The sequence below is a fragment of the Pelophylax lessonae genome (assembly GCF_965119305.1).
Source record: "Pelophylax lessonae genome assembly, chromosome: 7".
Classification (NCBI taxonomy): domain Eukaryota; kingdom Metazoa; phylum Chordata; class Amphibia; order Anura; family Ranidae; genus Pelophylax; species Pelophylax lessonae.
Window position 1 is genome coordinate 19,981,678 of NC_138774.1, and position 9,154 is coordinate 19,990,831.

Genomic DNA, 9,154 nt, shown 5'->3' on the forward strand with positions numbered 1-9,154 from the left:
GCACATCTGGATGGCCCCAGCCAGTGTGGGATTCAATGTTGTCCTGGAGGAATATGAATGCCACTGTGCTTTAAGCCCATATGCAGTCAGCTCAGTCCAGGTTCGCTGTAGTTCTGTCCCACATGTTTTGTCAGAAATTATGTCATCATGGGCACCAATGAAGATATGTGCACTTTTTCTGACAACAACAAATAAAGAAATAAAAAAAAATTAAAAATAAAAAGGTTACATTACCTGTACTTTGCACTAACAGGGTCTTTGAAGAGAGTGAGAGACGCCTATCAGTCAATAGGGTTTTTCTCAATAATTTAAGTGCTGGATTTTTATGCAAAAATGTCTCACATTCAGAACTTCTTTTTCAGTATGACGTAACCCTTTAATGCAGTGGTCTTCATACTGCCACCCTTTGCTTTCCTTTATCCGGCCCTTTGGGCACTATTCCATCCACTGATACCAACAATGGGGCACAATTCCTCTCACTGACACCAACAATGGGGCACAATTCCTTCCATTGACACCAATGACGGGACATAATTCCTTCCATTGATACCAATGATGGGGCACTATTCCTCCTACTGGCACCAGCGAAAGGGCACACTTCCTTTCACCGACACTAATAATGGGGCATAATTCCTTTCATTGATGCCAACAATGGGGCAGAATTCCTTTCATTGATGCCAACAATGGGGCAGAATTCCTTCCATTGACACCAACGATGGGGCATAATTCACTCCATTGACACCAACAATAGGGCATTGTTTACTCCCACTGGACATCGGGACATTTTCTACTGGCCCTAGTCCGGCCCCCCTAATGTCTGAATGACAGTGGCCCTTTGTTTAGAAAGTTTGTAGACCTCTGCTTTAATGCAAACTGATTAGAAAGCACAGTACAAAACACAGTTAAAACATAGAAGAAAGATTTTGAGCTTCTCTGGGCTCTTTCTCAAGCTCTGACAGGTTCCTGATGGAAGAACCTTACATGATGAATAAGGCCTCTCTTACACCTCTGACTCAAAGCCCTGATAGAGAGGACATGTGGCACAGGAGTGCAGAGCAGAACGAGTGCCTGCGGGTCTTGATAAAAGCTGAGCCAGATAGGATGCTCAGTCCAAACTGACGGTGGACCACAGTTGAGCAGGTTAGCTGGGTAGTGGCAGGTGAGCAGTAGGCTGGAACTGGTGACAGCAAACAGGCAAGGCACTGACAGATAGCAGACAGATGCTTTCAGCAGGTAGTCCTGTAGAAGATAGGACAGTAGTGGAGTCAATCAGGCCAGGTCAGATACTAGTAGTATGATTAGGTACTGGTGCGTATCCAGGATACAGGCCAGAGTTGGTAACAGGTCAGCGGTGCAGATGCAATGGGAGCAGGCAGAAGTGGAGGACAGGAGACAAGGTGAGGTCAGTGAAGGCAGAGCTCAAGGAATGGTCAAGACAAGCTGGGTCAGTAACTGGAACCAGAAGCAGAATAACAGAAGGCAGGTGGCACGGGAATGCTGTAGACAGGACAGCACAGGAGTAGAGCACTGGCTAAGTTTAAATAACCCATTTGGCACCGATATAGGTGACAGATGAGCCTGTGCACATTTCCCAAGTGCATGTGAAGAGTAGAGAACTGTCCTGCGACTGCACACAGGAATCCTTTCTAAGTGGCATCTTGCTTACTGGTATGCCCTTCCTGACAAGCTCATTGTTCCATATTTGGCAAGAGGAGGGTTCACCCTTGTACAAGGTGTGTGCTCTGTATGACAAGTGAGTGCTGGATTTCTAGGCGCATTAAATTAAAACTGTAGCATGGTGGAGTGTAGGCAGCTTGCCCATGCTGTAAAAGTATGCTGAGAATACCTTCAAATTCTATAGACAGCCAGACCAAAAAGAGATTAGTTTAACATAAATTTTATTTTTGGTAGTTTTTCGGTTGTTGGTAAATAAATCATAAAAAACATGTTTCAGGGGCAACAGCACTCTTCCTTCAACAAGGCATAAGACAGGTTAAAATTTGGATGGACTTCAAATTTTATCTTGTGTCAAGCCCCAATGAAGGGGAAGTGGTGTTGCCCTCTAAACATGTTGGCTGTTTTTATATGATTTTTTTTTAACAATTGTCAGCAATATTACCTTACGCAAGAAATCCCCTTACTGGTAGGATCAATGGGTGAAAACTGAACAAAAAAATGCAGAGAGAAAATAGCTGATCCTCTATGGATATGATTTTGGGGAAGTTATCAGTATTTTTTTTTCTTCTTTGAGGCACATTTCTTTCAGGAGCTAAGAATTTTCTATGGTTTTTCGACATTGTTGACAGTGGGAAGGCACAGTTTTAATAATCCTTTAGTTAAGGTGGCAAATTTAACTTGGCTTGTTGACAGGCAGTACCTTGAAAATAAATTAAAAAAAGAGAACGTGACCGAAAAAAAAAATCTAAGGCAGATCCTGTAAGAAAAGGGTCATAGAGCGGAAGGATGAGAGCGCCAAGCTGTAAGAGTCAGTACAGATATCATTGTTATGTATCACTATTATGCCCTTTCACACTGGTGGATATTGTATTAATACAGTATGTATGTAGAAAGAAAGTGGCACTTTCAGAGTCAGGAAAGTAGAAACTTGAGTTTTATTTCTTCAAATCAAAAAGTCCAACATCGACATGTGCAAGACAAACAGGATAGCAGCAAACGCGTTTCACACCATGTGCTTATTGTGCTGCAATGAATAAGCACATGGTGTGAAACACGTTTGCTGCTATCCTGTTTGTCTAGCACATGTCGATGTTGGACTTTTTGATTTGAAGAAATAAAACTCAAGTTTCTACTTTCCTGACACTGGAAGTGCCACTTTCTTTCTACATACATATGGACTTCTTAGGTTGCGGACCTTGGTGAGCACCCAGTCTTGCAGGACTACTACAGTTTACTTGGGAATCCTACTGGCCCAGCTGTCAGCACTTTGAGCGGTGATTTGTTTCTTTGCTTCTTTGGATATTGTATTAAAATAGTGCGGGCCGTTGATTCCAATGGACAAGGTTGATAGGCAGAGTTAAATTTGCTGAGGCTGAAAATCAAAGCATCACATCCACGACATGGGTGGCACCTAACCCTTTCCAGCTGCCATGGTAAGCTGTAGAAGGGCAGTCAGGAGGGTGGTAAAAATCCATATCAATCAGCTATTTTTTCCACCCACCTTGCCACCCGTGTGAAAGGGGCCTCAAAGAATCTAGAGTTGCCAGACAATCAAACTGAATGTACCTCTCTCTAAACCCTCTGTATTAATTTCTAGTCCAGATTCTTCTTGCACAATGAACTTAAAACCTAATGAAGGGATCATTTTATGTAACCCCCGAAGCGGGATGAGTATAAACTTCTGATAGACTCTTTTATATTGACCAATAAAAATTATATCTGGCCTGACTCTTACAGTTTGACCTCATCTAATTTATTCTAATTAGAAGATTATGTTTTAATTGGATCAAGGATGGAGGATATTGTCAAATACACATTTGCAAGACAATTAGAGCCCATTCACACTAGCGCGACTTGTCAGGCGACTTGTCAGCCTGACAAGTCGCGCTCCCTCACGGTTCATTGACCGCTACAGGACCCGTTCCAATAGGAGCGACACAAGTCGCTCCGACTTAGAAAAAGGGTCCTGTACTATTTCGGGGCGACCTCGGAGCGACTTGCATAGACTTCCATGTGAAGTCCCTGCAAGTCGCTCCGAAGTCGTGGTGCACGGTAATGCACAAGTCGCCCCCGAAGTAGTAAGGAGTCGTGTCGCCTCTATGTGAACCGGCTCTTAGTGTTACATCTGGGCCAAGCTTTTTCTAGTAGACACATATCCAAAACTGCAACACCACTCCAAACCGCTTCTATTTGCCATCCAAGAGCTGGTAACGTGCCAGCTCCTATAGCTCGCCTCCGCTTCCACAAAAGTGTAAAAAAAAGTCAAAGTCGCACTCCATCTTAAATTTTTTGTATTGTTTTATTCCATGAAAACATACATGTTGTCCACCCAACATATCACGTTCCCCAGCACCTTCTTTCACAATCATCTTCTCTACTGAGTTATTATTATATAAAGTATATTTTCTGGAACTTGACATGTAAATGTGTTTTTTTTTTTCTCCTCTCCCTTTCCCCTTCCTTTGTTCACTTGAGTTAGTTTGAATTTTCTCCTATGCTATGTAAAAGATGTTTCTGTTTGTTATTTAACATTTTTATTGATGTTTGTTTTTGTCTCTTTTCTGATTATAATTAGAGCTTTATGCATAGTGTAATTACAATATATACATGGTCCTGAAGAAGCAGGGGCTCCCGTGAAATGCGTAGACATCTGTGAACTAATGCATGTATTTACAAATCTCACAAGCTCTAAACTGTTTAAAGATTTCTGTAAAAATGTTTTTAAACAATGTTGCTTTTACTATATAAAATAAATAAAATTGGTAATTTTATACATCAGTATTTATGAATGATCCTCATTGGCATATATAAAGTCCCCTTTTTTTTACCTATATACATATATGATATGGGATGATGCCAATGTGAGCTTAAAGTGGGGTCCCCCCCCCATGTAAAAATTAAAAGTCAGCAGCTACTGACTTTTAGCATTAGGACACTTACCTGTCCAGGGATCCTGTGATTTCGGCACCCCGGCCGATTTTCGGATCGGCTTTTAGGTGCTGCTGCCCCCATTCCTGGTAAGGGAAACTGGCAGTGAAGCCTTTCGTCTTCACAGCCAGCTCCCTACTGCGCATGTGCGAAGCATGCTGTGCTTTCTAACTGGTCCAGTGACTGAAGAAGGAGGAAGGAGGCCGATCTTTTGAGGGACTTTATCATAGTGGAGTCTCACAGAAGTAGGGATGGGTACCTGTATAAAACAGGTACTGTTCCCCCCTCCCCCCTGAAAGGTGCCAAATGTGGCACCAGAGGGGGGGGGGAAGCAGATAAGCCAAGCTTCCACTTTTGGATGGATCAAGAGGTGGTTACATACCATGTCCCTTTTTCACTACCTACTCTAATCCCTGTGAGCAAGCCCTTATGGTGAAATGCATCTTGGGAATGTGGTATTGTCATGGTCAGGGGTCAGGGTCAGAGACCATGAGCTATAGCAGTACAGTGGCTCCCACCGACCAGTTGGGTTAGTACAGAAGCAGTTCCCCCTGGCAGATGGTATAAGTGCTAACTGGTTTGCACCAGAGCTCCTGGAGAGTGGTTTTGCTGCCTACTAGTACCAGGTCATGGTCCTCAGGATTACCCCACCAGGAGCTGGGGTCTATTAGCAGATGTAGCAGGTAGGGATCAAGCAGAAACATAGTCAGTAAATAAACCAAAGGTCGTCAACAAGTGGCTGCAGGGTGGGATCAAGCGGAAGCGTAGTGGAGGAACAAGCCAAGGGTCAGTAACGAATGGTTAAAGGTTGAGATCAAGCAAACGATTGTTGAGGAACAAGTCAAAGGTCAGTAACAAGTGGTAGTGGAAATAATGAAAGCTGTAGGTACACAAAGTAGCAAGATATCACATGGAGAAAGCACAATAATCTGGCAAACAGGAAGTGCAAAAACATGACTTGAATAGGAAGTTCATGGGAGGAGCAAGGAGCTCAAGGTTCACCAGAAACAAGGCACAAGGCAAGATTATCTAAGGAATCAGATAGGATGCTGCCCAGCATCTCAGGTGGCTCAGCAAGAAGAGCTACTGCTAGATGCGACAGAGGTCATTGGTTCAGATCTCAGTCCTGAGAGGTATATTGGGTGGAAACTAAATGTATGCCTTCCCTTTGGTTTCCATAAAATAAAACAATATGAAGAATTTAAGATGGAGCGTGACTCTCACCTTTTTTTAATAATTTTCCTGAGCTTTTTTTTACTATGTGCTATGCAGAGGCGCAAGCATTGCATACAGGATGGGGAAAAATTCTTATACCAGCAAACAAGCTTTCTTCCAAACAATTGACTTGTCCCAATGTACATTTCTTTGCATACAACATATTTCCAGCTACTGGGAGAAGTGTTTTCCTTTATACATAAATTAATATTCAAAGCATTTCATTTTAATATAGAAACCACAAACGCATTTGCAAATTGAATTTATGGAGAAACCTAAACATCAGCGTGTTGACTTAAATTGAAAGCAACAAAAAAAAAAAAGCAAATTATCTTAGCGTTATTAATTTGGCCCACTGAAAATTTCCATAAATTATTTCCCCCCAAACTTCTTCTGAATATATTATGGCATAATTGGTTAACTTTCGTCTTACAATTTCCCCCCTCCCTAGTTTCATTCATTCTCTAGAATGAAAGCTGATTAATGGATCTGCTGCTTAAATCTGTTTAAAAATACCTCCGGTGCAGCAGTAATAAATTTTACGTTATAATTTAAGTCAAAATAGTTATTGCTTTATGTTTTATGGTTAATACCTTGTGACAAATTCAATTACATTAAAATAAACAAGCCCGTTGTTAATATATGTAAATAATGAAACCATATTGTGATATATTCCTTACAGTGGAGCCTTTGATAAACACAAACCATATCACAGATCCCAAAGAACATTGTAATTCCCTTATTATAACAAGCGGGAGAATTGCTTGGCTCATGCCTTCGATGGCTTTCAAATGGATGTGTGGTAACCATTATGCAAATCGCTATTGTTATAACCTTCCAAAGGTTTAGTTTAAAGTCTTGCCACTTGCTTTTCTGCGGATTAGCTTTTTGGAAAAAAAAAAAACAAATGATTTGCCTAACATTTCTTTCCAAAGGAGAAACAAAAAGTCAAATGAATATAGTAAGTGAATTAAGGAACAGATTACCCGGTTACTGATCCACACATGAATCTAACCTTTTCATTAGGTCTGCAGATCGTAGAAAGGTCTCCAGGGTCACACATCGAATTCCCAACAGGCTGCAGGAATGATATGACTATGATCATGACAAGACTTATCTATAAATCTGTGAAGGCAATCTGACAAACGACAAACGGTCCTGAAGAAGCGTGCGTCACGCACGCGAAACGCGTTGACGTCACACGCCACATTCCACCCACACAGTGAACCGAGTCCATGTCTGTGGCATTACGGCGGAGCACTATCTTGGCAGTTGCGGAGTACACTTCCGGTTTGAAAGGGAAGCATGGCGGCTACATGGGAGGATGTTTGAAAGTGATGGTGCGGTATGGATTTGACTTTAATCAGCAGCAGCACCAGGTCATTTGGTGAACTATTTACGTCTACGTGTATCAACACAGGAGATAGAGGATCATCAGCAGGTAGTGGCGGACCGTTTTCAGTGTCAAGAGAGCCCAGTAAGACTGTTCCCCTCTGTGCATAGAGGGATGCCAACGCTAGGACTGTCTGAAATCCGGTATAGTGACACTCTCTAAGCCTGTATATGACTACTGTGGTTCAGCTAAGCCTGCCTCTCTCCTTACACACGATCCTTGGCAGCTTATACACCGCTTGTATCCATCACTTTTTCAGCTGGTCCCCCCCTCCCCTCCCCCACATACCTGAGGGACTAACATCATTCACAACTGCCTTTGAAGATAACCCCTTACATCTTGGAGTTCCCCATTTGGCGTTCTGATCTATAGGGAGTTTTCACCTTCAATTAGTGCCACGCCAATAGTGTTTTACCCAGTATTATTTAGTTCTGGTTCACCATTTTTCAACATTGCATTATAGCCCCTGCAATGGAAGCTCTAAGGACAATCCTTTATTTCTACTGCCCCCAGACAAGCTCCAAGTGTTCCTGGGTAGACTATTTAAATAGCTTTGTTATTTAATATAAATGAGGACTTATGCAGTGTATGAGATCTATGTTCATGGTGAACAGTTGTTTTGCATTTTTTGACATCACACCTCATCAGTAGTGTTGAGCGAACACGGACTGTATTATTCGGGTCCGTACCGGATAATTGGATTTTTGTTACCCGGACACGGACCCGAAAACTTTACTGTATGTTCGGGTTTAAAATCCGTGTTCGGTAATCTTATTTCCTGTATGTAATGGCGCGGTTTTAATGGCGGGCTTTCAACAGCCAATCAACAAGCGTTTAACTGGTGTGCCATAGAAGCCATCACAGCCATGCCTACTAATGGCATGGCTGTGATTGGCCAGCTGAAGCATGTGACCCAGGTCTTTATAAGCTCGAGACACAGCGCGCAGTGCGTCAGTCTGCTGTAGTGTAGGGAAAGAACACACAGAACGGTGCTGGCTGCTGCTGATTAGGGACAGACAGGGAAAAAAAAACATTGTGCCCCGAAAAGAATGCAGGGACAGGTCGGAGTGTAGGCAGGGAAAGATATTTGAGCATTTTAGGGACAGGCTGGAGAGAGTAGGCAGGGAGAGATTAGGAGACACAGGACAGAACAATCGTCCGTTAGCGATCTACATCGATTTTGTTGTGTGGGGGGGGGTGCAGTGAACGATCTTTTTGCCCTCACTTGAGCCCACTGAGGAGGAGGAGGAGGAGGGAGAAAAAAATATATTTTTATCAGTCTGTTGTGTGCAGCGTTCAGCTATATTTTACTACAGATTGCTGTTCTAATCTGCTATTTAAAAATTACAAATTTAAAGGGGAATTTTTTAAGAGCACTTGTCATGCTCTTAACTACATTTTGCTGCCATTTGCAGCACTCTAGCCCTTTCCATTGGTTTTTTAGAGCCATTTTAGTGCCTGAAAGTTCGGGTCCCCATTGACTTCAATGGGGTTCGGTGTCCGGGTAAAGATCGGCAAAAGTCCGGGACACGGACCCGGACTTTTTTTTCAAGTTCGGCCGAACCCGCCGAACACGGACATCCAGGTGTCCACTCAACTCTACTCATCAGGTGTCACTGGATTAATATTTTTCACAGTATTTGGCATGCCTGCACCCATCCAATGTTCAGCAAGTAGTGATTAAAGTCATCATTTTGATGAACCACTCTCATTCATTGGATGGTATGCAAATCTGGTTCTTAGGTCTGGGTGGGATTTTTGGCGTGTGTGTCTGTGTTTTTATGTTGTCTGTGTTATTTGGTTGTCTGTCCGGGTCCTCATTGGTCTGAATCATCTGCCATATTTATGGTTCATGATTCATATGTTTTGTATTGTATTTCACTTTTATCCACCAATAAAGAATTTTTCAAATTTATAAATTATAACCAGAGTTGAGCATCC